At 32.4% G+C, this 18,730-nt stretch overlaps 1 protein-coding gene across 1 annotated transcript in view; it reads right to left on the bottom strand.

The window, feature by feature from the left end:
- LOC125065304 (muscarinic acetylcholine receptor M2) overlaps positions 1-17,461 on the bottom strand; it is a 47,914-nt gene extending 30,453 nt beyond the window's left edge. The window contains exon 1 of the mRNA XM_047672837.1: positions 17,295-17,461. The gene's annotated coding sequence lies outside the window, so the exon portion shown is untranslated. The remainder of the gene's footprint in view (positions 1-17,294) is intronic.
- Positions 17,462-18,730: the final 1,269 nt, after the last annotated feature.

Here is an 18,730-nt window from a genome sequence, read left to right as displayed (position 1 = left end):
ACCATATTAATAAGATGAATTTCCTGAGATTATATTTACAAAAGCTAACAAATCTATTGTTATATAGAAATTGCGACCTTAATATGTATAATTTTCACGTATTCAACAAGGTCTTCATAATGTACTAAAGTGTATCAAATCATCCCTCTTGTTACAGTAAATAGGTACCCAACAGACCGCATCGTCTCAAAATAAAAGGGACACGAACGTATCGCTAACGTACCGTAAATATAAACGTAGCGAACCATTTTGACCTTTAGTACATTTGTGATAAATATCACAATTGCTTGTAGTGTTTTGACCTAATGGTGCATTGTACTAGGATGATATAGCCTCGTCGCACGGTAGAACAGTGGTAATCGATTTGACGAAGCCTTAGCGGTTTAAACGAAATAGGTGTGTTAGAATTTGTTTACACGAAATTTGTAAATCTGGTTGGTTTTATCGTTTCGAACTTACTATATAAAATATAGCCTCTTGAAAAAGGTAATATTTAAAAAATCTTTAATCCTCTTACAATTAGAAAAAAAATATACGTTTAAGAAACTATACCTTAAGCCTTCACGCACATGACAAAAAAAATGATCGCGTGAATGATACGTAATAGTCCGGCTTTTAACGGGTATACTCTACATAAAATATTAACATCGAAACAAACTATATATATTTATTTTTTATTTTACTTAGAAAGCTATGGAATCAGATGAATGGCTTACGAATAATAAATATAGAATTTATAAGAGATTTTCCTATTACTAAGCCAATATTTTTTCGGATGATATTACTTGTGCAAACCAGTTTAGATACCACTAACTCATTAGATATGCTGCCGCCAAACAGCAATACTTAGCATTATTGTATTACGGTTTGATGGTTGAGTGTAACTACAAGCAAAAGTGGTACAACATCTTCGTTCCCAAGGTTGGTGGTGCATTGGAGCTGTATGGTTAACATTCCTTACAGCTCCAATGTCTATTTGGACCACTTAACATCATGTGGCCCATTTGCCCGATCGTCTACTTGCATAGAGAAACTAAATATTTTTATCGAATTTTAATACCGACAGCCGATGGTAACATAAAGTTAGTCTTGCATAATAGTCTACGTAAATAATAAATAGCGTACGATTTAAGAAATAAAATAATATTCGTTTTTAAAACTTTACCGGTAGTAAATATTTAATGCTATAACAATAAAAGAACAATCTACTTTAGAGGTTCATAAAGCAGCAGAATAATTTAAATAAATCAAACTAACACAAATCAAGTCGTACGTTGGTAGGGCATTCTGCAAGCGTGCATAGGTACTCACTTATCATATATTCTGATAATCAATCATCAGTATCGCCTAACCTAGGGAGTTTTAACGTAAGCAAGTTTATTGAGTGTCAGAATATATGAGTACCTTCGTACAAATGCTCGCCAGATTCGTGTATTTTATTACCATGTTTAACTATTAAAAGTCAAATTTAGATGTTGGATCGCTCTGCATCTTCTACAGAATTTATCACGGGGAATGTTCCGTGGAATGGTTCGGATTAAACACGGCTGCTGAATTTCACCTTCGGACATCTCGTCAAAATTCCAAATAACACCCGCACCACCTAGATGTCCGAAAATCCACAACAGCGCGATTTTTAAGACATTTTCTGCCTCGCACAACCACTCTGTAAAACCAGCTTTCGCCGGCGGTTTTTCCGAACCGATACGACTTGGGAACCTTCAAGAAAAGAGTGGCCTTCCTGAAAGGCCAGCAACGCATCTGCAAGCCCCCCGGTGTTGCAGATGTCCATGGGCGGCGGTAGTCACTTTCCATCAGGTGAGTCTCCTGCTCATTTGCCACCTCTAACTAAAAAATGTACTTACTTCAATACAAGGATGTTATTTTTAGTAAGAAAATTTTAAATGAAATCTTTCTGCTATTGAGCTTAACAAAGTTAATAAGCATCTGATTAATTATCAGGCTTAATTATGAATTGTCACAGTCTTTCAAATGTTAACAAAAGAGTTAAAACTTCATTAAGGCTTCCTTTGCAGGTTGTTTAATCGACTCAAATAATCTTTTCAATGCTAGAATAAATAATTTTGTCTAACTCAAAGGTGCTCCATAATACGATTTGCAGATTCCGTAAGATATATGTATGTTACATAGCAATAGTAATAATTCTAAATTGCTAACACTATAATTTAAACGTCGAGACCATATATATATCGCAACGAACCAAACGTTAGCGCGATTCAGATAATTTTTTTTCGGTTTCATAAACGTCGGATGGTTTTTCTATATGTATTCATGATTATACTGATTTCTAAATTTAAATTTATTTTAGGAGAGCACACCAAAAGTGAAGGCATACTGATGGTAAGACGTCACATTCACTGCTAGAATTTGGCACTGTAAGAAATATAAAAAAATTCTTAGACTGCATTTGCGGTACCCAGGAAGATATTTTTTTATGTAATAACTAGGCGATCCGGCAAATGGGTCACTTATTGTTAAGTGGTCACCACCACCCATAGACATTAGCGCCGTTAGCAACATTAACCATCCCTTACTTCACCAATGTGTCACCAACCTTGGGAACCAAGATGTTATGTCCCTTGTGCCTGTAGTTACACTGGCTCACTCACCCTTCAAACCGGAACACAACAATACCACGTATTGTTGCTTGGAGGCAGACTCTCTGATGAGTGGGTGATACTTACCCAGACGGGCCAAATAAAGCCCTTCCACCAAGTATTTAAGAATATCTAAGAATCATGTACCATGAGTCCGTGGATACACTATCTTACTGACATTGAAAATTGAAATTGTAACCAGATCATAACTATATTATTAAACATACAGCATCGTACAACAGTAATGTTATTTGTCCATTTTTGAATCGATAGTATTTCAACTCTACTACTGGTTCGGAAAGGAGCTTCCAGCTAGGAACTCGAATGGTTGGTTCTTTTAAAATAAACCCCGATTTACATTAAGGTGATACGTGTATGTCTGTGTTATGTGGGATTCATTATTGTCTAGGAGTGAACTCATTTGAGGATTCCAACCATGAATATTTTGTAGCTGTAGCGTTTCTCTAGATAAATATTTTTTATTTTTTATTGAAGTTATTGTCCATATTATACACTGAATAAATTGTATCTTTAATAAATTTCAACAAAATATATTATTATCATGCAGTATATTTTGTATGTTTCACTTCGAACAAAATTTTTTTTTAAGTTATCTTTTTCTTAAGGTATCTAACGGATCGTTTTCTCAGCGATTCTAAAATATGATATTCGGTGATTGTCATTTATTTTAAAGAACCAATGAATTAATCATTCGAGTTGAATAATAAGTATATTAAAATTTATACAATAAATGGAGTTGATCAAGTAAAAAGCTTATTTGTCGGGAAATATTTATTACTGCGCCGTTGCTATTTACATAATACAGGCAATAATTTTTAAGCTGTAAGTAATCTATTCTATACTGATATTACAAACGCGAAAGTAACTCTGTCTGTTACCTCTTCACCCTTAAACCACTGAACCGATTTAGATGAAATTTGGTATGGATATAGTTTGAGTCATATGCTACTTATTTCACCGTATTTAATCGACCCCTAGAGGGCGTTAAATAGATTGTGACGTTTTGGGTGCTATTGGTAAGGTTTTATAAATTTCGCTTAGGTAAAACCGACGGTTCAACGAGTATGTAGAATATTCATAGAATTCTATAGATGATAAAATTTCAATACAAAATAGATAAAGCTAGTTAATTTAAGATCTTGCTTAGTCTTAAAAACGTTACGAATGTAGCAGATTTTCATCCGACTCAAGCAGGTTCCATCACCGCCAAGCACGTTATGAATTATCAACTCAAATTAAGAACATGAAAATTCAATGGTGCTTGCTCGGGTTTGAACACTGTTGAACACAATCTTCTGTTAAAATAAATAATAATATAATATAATATTGGACAACATCACATACATTACTCTGATCCCAATGTAAGTAGCTAAAGCACTTGTGTTATGGAAAATCAGAAGTAACGACGGTACCACAAACACCCAGACCCAAGACAACATAGAAAATTTATGAACTTTCTCTACATCGACTCGGCAGGGAATCGAACCCGGGACCTCAGAGTAGCGTACCCATGAAAACCGGTGTACACACTAATCGACCAGGGAGGTCGTCAAATGTGTTTTAATCATTGCGTCATCTCGATTTTTTTAGTTCAGTTAAAAAAAAAACTTCTAAATTTATTTATAAGTATGTAGTAATTACCAACAAGTATTTCAGGTTCCGAGTTAGGTTAAATTTTTGTAAAAAAATCTTTATTGTTCCCGTTGAACGTCGGACTAGTGTATTATATTTGGAAAGTTTGTGTCGTCTAACTTCGCCTAGGCACACAGATTAAACTAAATTACCATGCTTCGAATACAGGGTAAAATTGTTAAATTATTTTGTTGTTACATTACTGAATCTAAAGGCAAGATTCTAATGTGACGTCAGTATTGAATATATTTCAATTTCGATATCCATTAGTAGCCGTTTTTATAAGGGGAAGACTTGGTTCTAAGGAAAAGGGTTTTTTTGCAACATACACCGAGCGGGACTTGAATTACAAACACAATAGAAGCACATATTGAACCTGTGGTGTTTGGCCGGGTTTAAATCAGTAGTACTAGTAGTAGTAGTTAGTAGTAGTAGTAGTATTAGCAGCAGTAGTAGTAGGGTTTTAACCTTTGTCGAAGATTCCGACTCAGCTCTTTACTTAAAAAAGTACAAAATAATTATTGAAGTTTTTTTAACAGAATTAGTGATAATGAATAATAATGAAAAAATATGTTCTTACGTTACTGGGAGCTTTCGCATATATTGTCCGTGAGAAGAACTGACTCAACTGCAGGCAAGTGTACGAAATCAAATCTTAGATTGTTACAGGCTCGTCATGGAAGAAATATTAACCATTATTTATAAAATATCAATGTACTACATATCTTGGGAGTTAAGACTTTATGTCCGTTGACGTTATTACCGTTCAGTCTCAATGACAAAATTACTAAGTATTGCTTATAGGCGGTAGAATATCTGATGGTTGGGTGGTCTTGCAGAAATTCTATCACAAAATAACTAAGTATAATAATTGGAAACAGTTTCAACTAACAAAATATATCAGTATAGTTCCAAAACTAGTTCAGAGATAGTGGATACGGTAATCACGAAAACCGTAATATGTAGTGATCACGCTTTTCCGAGCGCGAAGATTATCCCGGACTAGGGAATGAAACTCCGCAATTTGTGTCCGTTTTACGAAACGAATTAAACTATTCGTTATAAAACATAAATTTGTTATTATGGTAGTACTTTAAATAGTGACTTGTTTTCTTAAACGATATATAATGTTATTTATAATAATTGTTCAACGGGTGTTTAGTTAAACAAATATTTGTCTCTTTCTGTTGTCATTGATTTATTATTCGAAGGAAAAAGAGACAGCTTTATTTTACTAATCACTTCTTTAACAACATTTATAAGAAAATAGTTTCTGTCTAAGAATTAAAGCCTTTAGAATGTTAAAATTTGACTTTTATTTAGTCAATGCTCTAATTCCAGCATCATTAAAGTAACCTTGAATTTAGAACGTTAAGTAACGTAACATAAATTAGAAGCAAGATATTGTTCAGTCCTCCTCTAGGTAGTATCAGCCACTCCTCAGATATTCGACCGCCAAAGATCTATACTTAATATTGTTGTTTCCAGTTTGAATGGTGAATGAGCCAGTATAACCACAGGTAAGGGATATGTCATATTAGTTCCCAAGGTTGGTGGCGCATTAGCGATGTAAGGAATGGCGTCAATGACGATACACGTTGGTAAATACTTACCAACAGGTGGATTATTTACGCGAAATTATAAAAAAAAGTATTCATACAATCTATTGTATCAAGCTACCTCTATTTGTAGCTTTACCTTTAATATATTTCTGTATATCGGTGATTCAAAAGTGCTTGTAAAGGCCCATTCGACTTTGATCAATTTTGACTTTGAATATTGTACGACTAAATATCAATATTTTGTATATGTTGTACTCTGGTTCGAACTGAGTGAGAACATTCATCAAAACACGCTTTTGTCGGTGTAATATCAAAACATACCAAAACATCCTAAATTACTAGAGGCTTACTAGAGTCATTACCGCTATCCAGCTACTAATGACGTCATCGGGTCTGATACATGTTGTAAAGTCATAACATCGTCATCGGAATAAAAAATATTTGCAAAGTTGCATCAGGTTTAATATTAGATGTAGGCATCGATTTGCTAGATTTGTTTACATATTGATTCTGCTATTTTTAATAATATGGGTAGACGGGCAAATGAGCGTGATAATAAATGGTTCACGTTACCCATATGTATTGGCGCTCTAACTATTATTAACTATTCCTTAAATCACCACTGCACCGCTTACCGGGAACTAAGATGATAATCCCCTTTTTGTGGTAGTTAAAATGGCTAACATAACCCAGCCTTCAAATCGGCTGAACACTAAAATACTAAGCATTGCTGTTTGGCAGTAGAATATTTGATGAGTAGACTAATGAACCTACCCAGACGAGTAAGTATAAACCTCTACCTAGTAGTTACCACATACAAGTAATGCTAATTGTATTAGTCAATACTAGTAATGTAGAGTTCCGGTTTGAATCGTCATTGAACCAGTGTAAATACATACATAAGGGTCACAATATCTTAGCTCCCAAGGTTGGTAGCTCATTGGTGATGTAAGAAATGATTAATACCTCCTATGGCCCAATTACCACGACCTACGAAATAATAAAAGCTAATAGAAAACGTGTAAAAATATAAAAACAGCTACAGGCAGTCCCGATTTTTTATTTCGATACGTGTGTTCGTGACTTTGGGTTTGAACAGGTTTATGACTTTGCACCGGTAATCTTATTTCAGGGGACGAAAAAACTGTTTGACTTGCTATAAAATATAAATAAGAAAATTGTATTAGATTATTCTTTGAAAGATTGGATTTTGTGTTTTGATATAGCATCCTATTGTGTTTGTGTGAATAAATTATTGCTCAGCAACGTACGTACACTTCGTACACAAATAGGTTCGAAGATTAATCCGTACATGGTTCAATTTGGGTTGGAAATATATTGTCATGCAGTTCCAATATTCCTCGATGAAGAGAAATATAATGTCATTGAGGAGGACAAAACTAATCGTAAACACGGATTAAATGAAATATATTTGTCTGTTCTAGAAAAAACCGAGACCCTCGTAGAAAAAAGTGTCCAATAAATTGTGTTTGAACGAAAAACTAATAAATACCTCGAATAAATTTCGTACCGATCTCCAAAAAATAATTAAAAAAAAAACATCTTAATCAATATCTAAAAAAATAGATAAGTTTGTTATGTTGCCAGAACTAAAAATATTAGCAAAATTTCAACTCAATCGATTGTGTAGAACCAGTTTAAAATTTTATTTCGCAGATGTGACCCATTGTTGTTAAATAAAAGCTTGTAAAGATGGCATTTTACTGTAGATGTAGGAGTTCTGATGGATCGCATGTGAATACGTTCTAAATATAAATTAGTTAAGATAAGATAGTCTATGATAAAGATGATTGGACTTATGTAACGGTTGGAAGGAGGTCAATACTTTTTTAATCGTCGTTAATCTTGTGACTTGCAGACCATAAGATTCTGGGCTCAAATCACAGATCAGTTATTAGTATTACAGAAAACGGCAAATAATCAACCTGGTTTTGCTAATTTCCTGGCAAAACATTAATTCGTCAGATAGCACGGAAGCTTTTTGGTGGTAGCCTTACTTAATATAGTTTGTTCAATGACGATTCAAAGTGGTTGTAAAAGCCTACTTGAATAAAATATATTTTGAAGTGGATTTTGGTTCTGCGATAGTTCTGTTTGTAAATTGAAATTGTTACTATTATTAATAGTAAAGCCTTTACATCCAAAGAAATTGGAACTTGGCATAAAAATAAACCTTCTAGATCCTTATGTCATTTTTAGGTTGTTCTCCCATATTTGCACTTGACGACCTTGGCTCCTCTCGCCATTTCTCGAAAACCAGACTGTTTGCCACACTAGCATGCTTCTCTCCATTTCCTCTTTATTGTCTTTCTGGCATTTCGCGAGTTTGTGCCGTTTTGTCAGCGCCCAGGTTTCGCAACCGTATGTGATGTAAGGGAGATACAAGTATCGAAAGTCTTTTTCTTTATCATATCATACCTAGCTTATCACTTTTCATAATTTCCATAATCATTTTGGCGCTGTGGACTTTAATTTAATGAATATAAGCCGATAGGACTTATCATATTATTCTTTATAATGTGATACAAAAGTAGAACGTATTCATTGCAAATGCGAGTGCAAATAAACTTAATGTTTCATAAGTAAAAAGAGGCTGTACAGTGAGAACTCGTTGCTTTGTATGCGTTTATCTCAAGAGATATTATGTTTAGGTCACTGGGTCAATCACTGCGATGGAGCTAAGTTTGAAGTGATAATGGTATAATATGAACATTTTGAAGTTTCAACTATTTAAATTAACGTTGTAATATGTTGGGGGTCCTTTGTATACAAAGTGATACTTTAGGAACATTTAGTAAGGCCTTTGACTATACATAAGATATATATATATATATATATATATATATATATATATTAAAGCGAAATACCACTCACTGATTAATCACGAAATCTCCGAAACTATAACACCTACAAACTTTATGTTTGGCAAGTAAGAACGAATTTTATGAAACTCCACCCCAAAGGGGGGTAAAACGGGGTTTGGAAATTTGTGTTTTATAAATTTCGCGCGGGTAAAGTCGCGTGTTTAGCTAGTAGAATATAAATTCCAAATCAAAATATGCGATATTGAAATGAGTTCTTATTATTTTAAAATGACGATTGTAAATTCGTCCATAAAAAGTCTTGAAATTTTGCAAAAACATTATATGAATTGTTTTGGACATGTTTCCAAAAATTATTTCCAATCTTATCTCCACTTAATCTCCTTAAGCGTAACTAGTTATAGCTCACAGCTTCGTTCGCGTTTTAGAGGTCGGTCGTCAGGTTTTAAGCATAAAAAACTAGAGTAGCGTATGTCCTTCCTTGGAGTTCAAGCTTTCTTTAAAGGCATTTTCATCAAACTCGATTCAGTGGTTTGGCCTTGAAATACCATAAAAATGAAACGTTGAGATAATTTATTATTTTTAAAACACAGCATCTATACTCGGTGGTAGGGCTGTATGCAAGCCCGTCTGGGTAGGTACCATCCACTCATAGGATATTCTACCGCCAAACAGCAGTACTCAGTAATGTTGTGTTCCAGTTTAAAGGGTGAGTGAGCTAGCGTAACTACAGGCACAAGGGACTTAACATATTGGTTCCCAAGGTTGGTGGCGCATTGGGTATGTAAAGAATGATTAATATTACTTACAACGCCATTGTGTATGGCTGGTGTTGAACACTTAACATCATGTGGCACATTTGGCGGTCCGCCTATCGATTCCGCAAAAAAATTGAATTTCAAGATTTTATCTTGTCAACAATCATCAACCAATTAAATAAAACTTATTTTTACATTAATCACCAACATCAAATAATACAACATTAAACTTTCTACTCTGGATATAGGATTTTCAAGTTAGACTTTTCAAACAAGATCGAATGTAAGCATACATGAAACTTCACGCTTCCCCTAACAAAACGTTTTACTTTCTCCCGTTTGACTATATCGTATTTTATTTAACGAGATCAAGTTCGTTGAAAAATGTTTATTGTCCAATTCAAAAGTTGGTCTGTAGAATAAAATTGATAAGAATCGTATACATAACGATTAATTGCTTTAAACTTTTTTCACAGAATAAATTATTTGTGTATTTATTTTTCTATAATACTGAATATGTATACTCTGTGTGAGTTGACAGCGTTATTGTCCTAGTGACTAACTATGAGGACGTCATTAGAACAATATCCTTAGGTTTTGTTTTCAAATCCCGGATTGGGCCTATAGAAAGCTATCGGGTTTTTTCGTTAGTTGCTCTTGCTACTGACCGTCCATAATAAGTAGTCATCATCGTCTGTGCTGTTAAATTTTCTTAACGTTCCTTACATTGCTGTCAACTTGGGAACTAAGATTTTATCTCCCGTGTCTGACTTACTCACCCTTAAACCAAAATAAACAATTATTGTTAATTAATAGCTTACAACATTCATTTCATTTTCAAATAAAAGTTTGAAAACTAAGTTATGTGGACTATTCTGAGACTTCATTTAAAAACTTAATTAATTTGATATCGTTTTTATTGCGATATCTCCAATAACGTCGAGCAATAAAAAAGGTATTATGTACAAATACAGTTTCAAATTAAAAGTAATATTGTCTATCGCGGTAATCGTACGTGCTTCGGTTATTAAACCATAACGCAGCATATTCCCCTTTATTACGTAACCGCTGCACGATCTCTATTCATGTAACACGATAACTCTATATACGAGTATACTATTAAACTGTAACAAGACTGATCGTTAAATAAAAACATAAATCAATTGATAACTTTGTTGAAATAACTAAACTAACACACAAAAACAAATACGACACACGACACGTAGATATCCGTTAGACGTTAATTACTTGTGTAGATTTTATTTATGTCCTGATGGTAATGATGGAGATTTGTTAACTTCGCGCGATATTTTAAATCATAAGTGTGTGCGGAAACAGTGACGCACTATCATACACTTATTCTCACAATCATCGTGACCGCTGGGTTTTTACTGAGAATATTTTGTCAGATAAAAACCAACCTTATAAAGATGTCACGACACGTTGAGAATAAAATGTCACACACACACATGTCAATTAAGCGCATACATTTTATTTATATGGATACGTAAAAGGAAAAACTATAATTGTATAAATGAACAACCTGTAAACCTCCCACAGTTGGGATAAGGCCTCTTTTCCCATTAAAAAGAAGGCTTGGCAACTAATTCCACGTTGCTTCAATCCGGTTTGGTGGATACATGTGTGGTAGAATTTCAGGGAAATTAGACACATGCAGGTTCCCATCACGATATTTTGTTTCACCGTCAAACATGAGATGAATTATAAATACAAATGTGTCATAGGTTAAGATGAACGCGTTCTATCTACTGAGCCATCACGCCTCAAACTACTAAACAATAGAATAAGTAATCCATAAATTTTCACAATAACTAGTCCGTATCCAGTTATTCGTGATCTTTGTTAATATTTTCTCAACTTTTATAGCCAGACATAATTGAAGTTATTGAAAGGATTTAAAAAGAAATAATGAACAAAGTTGCGGGGATAGCTTTGCTATAGCGATGAAATGTAGATCGTTCTAATTAAAATTTATAGCGAATATTTTCCACTGTCTACTTGATACAAAGAATTGGAGTTCTCTTTATAAAGTTTTGTTTTTAATGATTTATTTTCAATGCAACGCTTTGAACCCGTTTAAGCTTCACGGGTTCCAGTTGAATTAATATTTTATGAGATTTAAAGATTCGATTTCTTAACAGAAATCTATACCTTTGTTAAATCGAACGAGACCGCCTTTGTTAAAAACGTTAAATAAACTTGAAACAAAATGGGTCACAAAGCTAAAACTAGAGGTTCTATAATATTACTGACATTATTTTTATCTGTGATTATGTATTCATTACGCAGAATAAAATATTACAATGAATCTGCTAAATGTCATTGCGAATCTTTAAAATATTTCAGAGTGATTCCGTAAGAATTAACTTCGCATCTCACTCGTGATATGTTTACAACTGACTCACAGTGATCATAGTCTGACATTTCATGTGCAGTGAGTTACAATTTTCTTTTAACTGAATAACTCTTTTAGGACAATTAGGCGTATCTACCTTTCTTCGTTTTTCTCCTGTTAAATTGATAAAAAGTTAATAACTTATGTGGCTAAACTGTTCGTGTTATATGTGTGTGTATATACTTATCTACTTTTATTTGTTGCTATCGTAGATTTAAAAATTATGTGACTAAGAGAATAATCAATAAAAATCTGTAATAGATATTATTATTGTTCATGAATGCTATGTGTATCAATTTGAAAAACTTGTTCTGCCAAATTAGGTTAGATCATTTTACTATGAAAATCAAAGGCACTGTCTTCTACAGTGTCATCAGTACAAAACTTAAAGGAATAAACATATAGTGAAAATTTTGAAGGAATACAAATTAACTCGTTAAAATACATTGCAGGTCGGCAAAATGGTAAAACGTGGCTGGACCGCAGCGGAAACGCTAACTGTTGCTGGAATGACCGAATTTGAACAGCTTGTAGCTTTCCGAGTAGTGATTCTGCATTGACATAGGTAATCTTCAAACAATAAAGTAAAATGTATATAACCATTCTTATAGCTTATGTTCGCAATGCACATTCATTGTCACTTTTGTTTGCAATTCTTGTGTTTAATCTTTATATATACAATACCAAGCACGCTTAGTCTATTGAGATTCAATAAAAAAAATCTCTTTAATCTGGACTTGAATTCTAGTTTTGAAAAAAATCGACTAGATAGGTTGATAGTCTTAAACGTTTAAAAAAAATTTACCTTTGTTTTTGAATATACGTGAGCTCGCGAGATCATTGCTTTAATGTTTTATTTTAAAATTTTTACTGTCCGAACACCAATGCTTCCTACCTCAAGGCACTGTGAACTATGGGAATGAATATATGTATCTTGTATCTATGAAAAATCAGAATACACTAGTAGGAAGTATTGAAATGATGCGTTCTAATAAGTAAACACTGCGCAGTACATATTCAAATAAGCCTGAATAAGGGCTAGCATCAGTATATAAACGTGAAAAGAGCTTGAATTTAACGCATATCATGTCAATAATCGAATTTTAAAACGGGTGAGTCTGAAAAGCATGGTTTAGTAGTTATTTTTTTTGTGATAGGTATTAAAAATAATCTTCTCGTTGCTTAGTTTAGACAGATAGATTAAATATATAATTGTTGAAAGATAAATTGAACGCAAAATATGATTACCTAAATATACTCGTATACAAAGGACCTTAAAAATCAAATTTTAAATTTAGAACCCTAAAGCGGTAGAGATTTGTTTTGTACTACACTTGTTAATAATATTGATTACAATAAATTATAATTCATGTAAAGTTAATCCGAATTTTGCAAAGCCAAGTTGTACCCAAACACAGAACTGGTATCTGAACAGAACAGACACGCGCGACCTATACAAATATTTGGCCATTATATAATCTGCGACATTAACGCAGGTATTAATGACTACGACATAAAATTGATCGTAAACGTATTAATGGTATCAATAACTTTATCGTTATTTCACCGAAGGTAATCGGGGTTCACGAAGATAATTTTCTGAAAGACAACAATTGTACCTGGCTTAGTAGAGGTTCATGGGTCACGGTATATGGTCACATGCCATCATATGGGTTTGATAATCTGCCACGTCATAAGCACAACAAAATAAAATAAAAATCACTAAGCTTACACCTACCCCTACTTTTAAAACACGTGTATTCATTGAATATCAGTTAAACAGATCATAAATAAAAATATACTTACGAAATAAAATTCATGTATTAATTAGTCTTAGAAATTCAAATCAAAATATACTTTATCAAGTAGACTTTTACAAGAACTTTTGAATCGTCATTTAACAAACTATATTAAGTGAAGCTACCATCGGTTCAAAATGCAGATTCTACCGAGAAGAACCTGAGTAGTTACGCTTTTTCAACATTTAAATATACAAAGTCATGTTAGTTAAATACAGTTATGTATGTATATCATACACATAATACATCCTCCCTGGAAGGCAACAAGTATTAGCTCTACGCTTTTTTATCATCTACATATGTAATCTTGTATTTAATAATATTTCTATACCAATACCTTTACCAGTGTATTTTTTATAAATGGTTTGAAATTATGAAACGGCAAAGTTATTTTTTTTTATAAATAATACTAGCAATGCCCCATATTCATTAAGTACATTTTTAGCAGCCTGTAAATTTCCCACTGCTGGGTTATGTCCTCCTCTCCCTTTGAGGAGAAGTTTAGGAGCATATTCCACCAATCTGTTCCAATGCGGATTGGTGGAATATACATAATTTCGTTGAAATTAGCCACATGCAGGTTTCCTAACGATATTTTCCTTCACCGCCTAGCACTAGATGAATTATAATCACAAATTAAGCACAGGTAAATTCAGTGGTGCCTGCCTGGGTTTGAACCCGATATCATCGGTCGAAGATGCACGCGTTCTAACCACTGGGCCATCTCGGCTCTAATATTCATTATATATTCATTAAGGAAATACTAAAATTCCTATTTAAGTTCACTTGTGTTAAGACAACAACGACAATAGCCCAAGGGGTCAGGATCGATCCTGCGACTTCTTACATCACTAGGCGGCCCGTAAATCATTGCGCTATTGACGCTTCAAAAAATACCTGCTGAATTTTTTATAGAAACGGATACCTTGACCCAAGAAGGATTTATTGACTTCAGTTGAGACAATAACCGACGATGTTACATTATATATCAAACTAGCAACACTAAATAGATATAATCACACATCATTTATAAAGATTAATATTGAGCCGGTTAAGCTTCAGATATGTAAATTATTTCTTAATCGTTGAACAATGACGGATTTATGATTCCATTTAATTACATAAAGCCTTAAGTACACACAGTACGTTAAAGCTTGATTAATTTCGTATGTATTTGTGTCATATTTAAGACTTCATTATACGAGAAAGGAAAATTAAAATTCTGCCTGTGAGACCAAAGACAAGAATATTACAACAACATGAACAGATAAAAAATATTGTGTAATGTTCGATGAAAATAAAATAGTAGTACTAAGAATAATTTGTAGCGGTTATTCTGTTTAAATTAAGTTTTCTTTTTGGGAATTCCCATTAACATTTTCATCACAATATATTCAAGCAAATAACGGCAATTTTTAATATTTTTGTGTTTTAGTTAGAGCCAGTGTAACTCCACAAGCACAAGGGTTGCACAGGGTCTTAGTTCCCAAGGTTAGTAGCGCGTTGATGACATGAGGAATGATTAATATTGCGTACAGTATCAATATCTACCCACGGCCAGGGGTAACCATCAGGCAGCCTAATTACTAGTCCCCATACCTACATGGCATAAAAAGCCCTGAGCTTAAGAGTATTAAAATAGTAGTTGTAGTTGGAACAAAAGGCGGACTAAATCTCAAAAATGGAAACATTAAAAAAAACATTTTAGTAACAACTATTAAAACAATACACAAATAGATTACTAATGTATATTTAGAAACACAATCTTAGATAATAAAAAAAATTAAGAAAAAATCCTCGCAGACAATGTTTAAGGGCCTTGTCGATCTCTCTACGAAGTTCCAAGTGACAGCACGAACAGTGAAACAATTTAAAAGAAAACCAGAACTATGTAAGAACTGAAAGTAGAAGCGAATTTCTCAATGAAGGCTATGTTATCGTGATCGTCAAACAGATGCTTGAGTCTATCTAAAGATAAATCTTAAGATCCGATAGTTGGAGCCAAACAGACGAGACTTTTTCTCTAGAATAACCGGAAATTATTATCTATGTTGAAGACAGTACCTTACCTTACGAACTTACCTATACCTTAAAATGTATAACTAACATAAATAAAATTAATATTTAAATAATTATTAGTCAAATTGAATAACATTTTCAATATTATCTTAATTCTGCAATTTTATTTTTTTGAAAAATTGTGATAAATTATTCATATAAATAAATAAAATAAAAAAATGTTTAACGTTTTCAGATTAATCATTTAAAGCTTTTTGTTTGAAATACCGTTTTCACTTTGTCAGTGAGAACAATATAAGATATAATCTTTGTCATTTCTTGGATTACTTGGGTTTCTAATCAGCAGGGATAAACCTTAAATAAGAAAGTAGACTAATCAGGATGAGGGCTAGAAAAGGGTCGCTCTATGAATTGAATAGGCTCTAAACTCTAACTGATTTTAGATTGTACCTTTTGGAGTTATGTTTAATATCAACATATTAAACTTTTTTAAAATGTTTCCAAAAAAACCCTTTAACCTAAATATAAGTTGGATTACTTTTAGAAAAAAATAATATGCTATCGCTATAAATTCGAAGTATTTTGGTTGTACCAAAGATCAAAACGGGACACTGGCTCAACTTGCCCGAGAGTAAAGAAAGAACAAAAAGAAAAAGTGTTCTCTATGTAGGCTTTTATAAGATGAGAATTGTATGCTATTAGAAAGTAATCTAAAACATATTACACTGGAGATCATTAGTAGGCATTGAAAATCTATATATAGAGTAAAATAGTAATCGGTGGATTGGGAGAGGCATGAAGATGTAAGGATATATGCTAGACCATCTGGGTAGCTTCCAGTCGGATTTTTAAAAGTAGTAGACGCTTATCAGACATTTGATCGCCGAACATTGTTACTTTATATCGCTGCCTCTAGTTTCAAAGGCAAGTTAAAAAAACTAAAGATGTTAGACCCATATGTGTAAGGCTATGACCATTATTACATACAAATATTATTATTATTATAAAATAAATATTATAACAATGATGACGTAAATTAAATGTTAACTTAATAATAAACTATAATCTATATAACATTACTTATCTTATAAACTTTCATGGATTTTCACATAATAAATCCAAACTAGGCATTTTTATACATGAATAGCTAACAACAACCTTAAGGGTTGTCAATCAATACTAACACAATATAAAGCGTAAGCTTAACATACAAGTATCAAATGCATTGGTTGCGGTATAAAATATATTATAATACAATGTATAATTAATTTCAGTTCAATTTAGAGTGATGATTCTGAAAATCAATTTTCAATTTAATAGGCAGAAATTATTTACACTCATTCGACTATAAAAATAAACCGTTTAATTTTAAAAACCGTAATAAATGTGGCGACATGATTATCTGATCATAATTTTAAATATAGTTGCTGAACACTACGGTTAAATATTTAATTATACTTTTTTTTCTAGTTTTTGTTATATGTGATATACAGAATTATTCTAAATAAAAAAAATGCAACATAATTCTTAGTCCAACAACAATTATTTTATTTACGTTAAAAATATTTTTTTTATGATGTAAATTACCTTTATTTATTTTTTTAATGTTCATTTAAAATAACTTACCAACTTGTAGAATAATTCCTGTTCAGTATCATATTTTAATTAAAAAACTTAACACTCGAAAATTCATCAGTCTCGAATAAATAACACGAGAAACTTAAATTAAGTCAGAACTTAGATCAAACTTAGAAACCGTAACTTATATTTCATCGTATTGCAACTAAATAGGTTACGACGGAGCATCAACTACGCGCGGAAACTCCGACGTCCGCGAGATAACTGCTACGGCTACGACGTAGCGCTACGACGCAACAGGCGACACTGTTGTGCTGTACTTTGCTCGGCGATACTATTTGTAGCAACTGTTGAGCAAATAGGCTTAAATATTAATTAATATTATTTTAAGTTACTTTTTTATTTTGTTATGTTGTATTTCATACTTGTTTTGGTTGAATAGGTTATTTTAAATTGTCACGCTTCCTTCGACATTTATTTTTAAAGAGAGAACAAAAAAGAATTTAATTACTTGATATATTATAATTATTATTAAATAATTATAATCTCAGCAATATTTCAATATAATGTAGATATTTTAAATTAAAAAGTGACCAGACCTATTATGTTTGGTTGTATTAAGTTTCTTTGAAAACAAATTTTCGAAGCAGTGCTTTGTTCAGACCACTAGTTAGTGTTAATTAAATCTTTCCGGTCAGTCGGTTTCACGGCCTAAAATACACCACGCAATTTCGTTTTGCAACACGTGTTGTATTTTTATCACTTCATATCAGTATGAATTTTTTCGAACACATTTCTTATTTTAAATGATTTTTTAACTGTAGTTAAAAATAAATGTTAAGTTAATATAGGCTTTAACTGAATATTATATTTCTTTTAAATATAATATTGTGTAGCTTTTTAATATTATTTAATACCTAGCAATGTATGTCTTTTTATCTTTAAAATTGGAATTTTTAAAAATTTGAATAGAACCATCATGGGATGCCATCATGACAGAACTCAAATGCCAGTGTTTTATGATCGTGACTTATACAATAATTCCGCTAGATTGGATTAGACTATTGTAGTATAGACCAGCATTTATACAGGCTGAAGAAACATATCACACATCGTGTATTCCAAATAACAGATCTATGATCCTATAATCTCAGCCGCCAACGCTTGTTTGGCAAGAACGAGACCAATAAAGAAAATAAAGACCAGTTTAATAATATCCTAAGACGTGTTATTAAGTACTAGATCAATAACAAACTGACTTCAGTTATATAGAAAAAATTAACTTGACAAATAATTGACTAATGAATATATTAACAAATAACCCAAGTTCCAATAAATCAAAAATAAACATCAATAATATTTAAGTAGTCAAATAATGGACCAAAATAAAACCCTGTAACCTAAATCCTTGCCTACGAAATCCATTTCAAATAACTATTTGGATAACTCGTACAAGATAATACAAATCAAACAAATCAAAAGCT

The sequence above is a fragment of the Vanessa atalanta genome, chromosome 7 (genome assembly GCF_905147765.1).
Source record: "Vanessa atalanta chromosome 7, ilVanAtal1.2, whole genome shotgun sequence".
NCBI classification, from domain to species: domain Eukaryota; kingdom Metazoa; phylum Arthropoda; class Insecta; order Lepidoptera; family Nymphalidae; genus Vanessa; species Vanessa atalanta.
The sequence above is the reverse complement of the archived record's forward strand: the minus strand, read 5'-3'. Positions and strand labels throughout refer to the sequence as shown.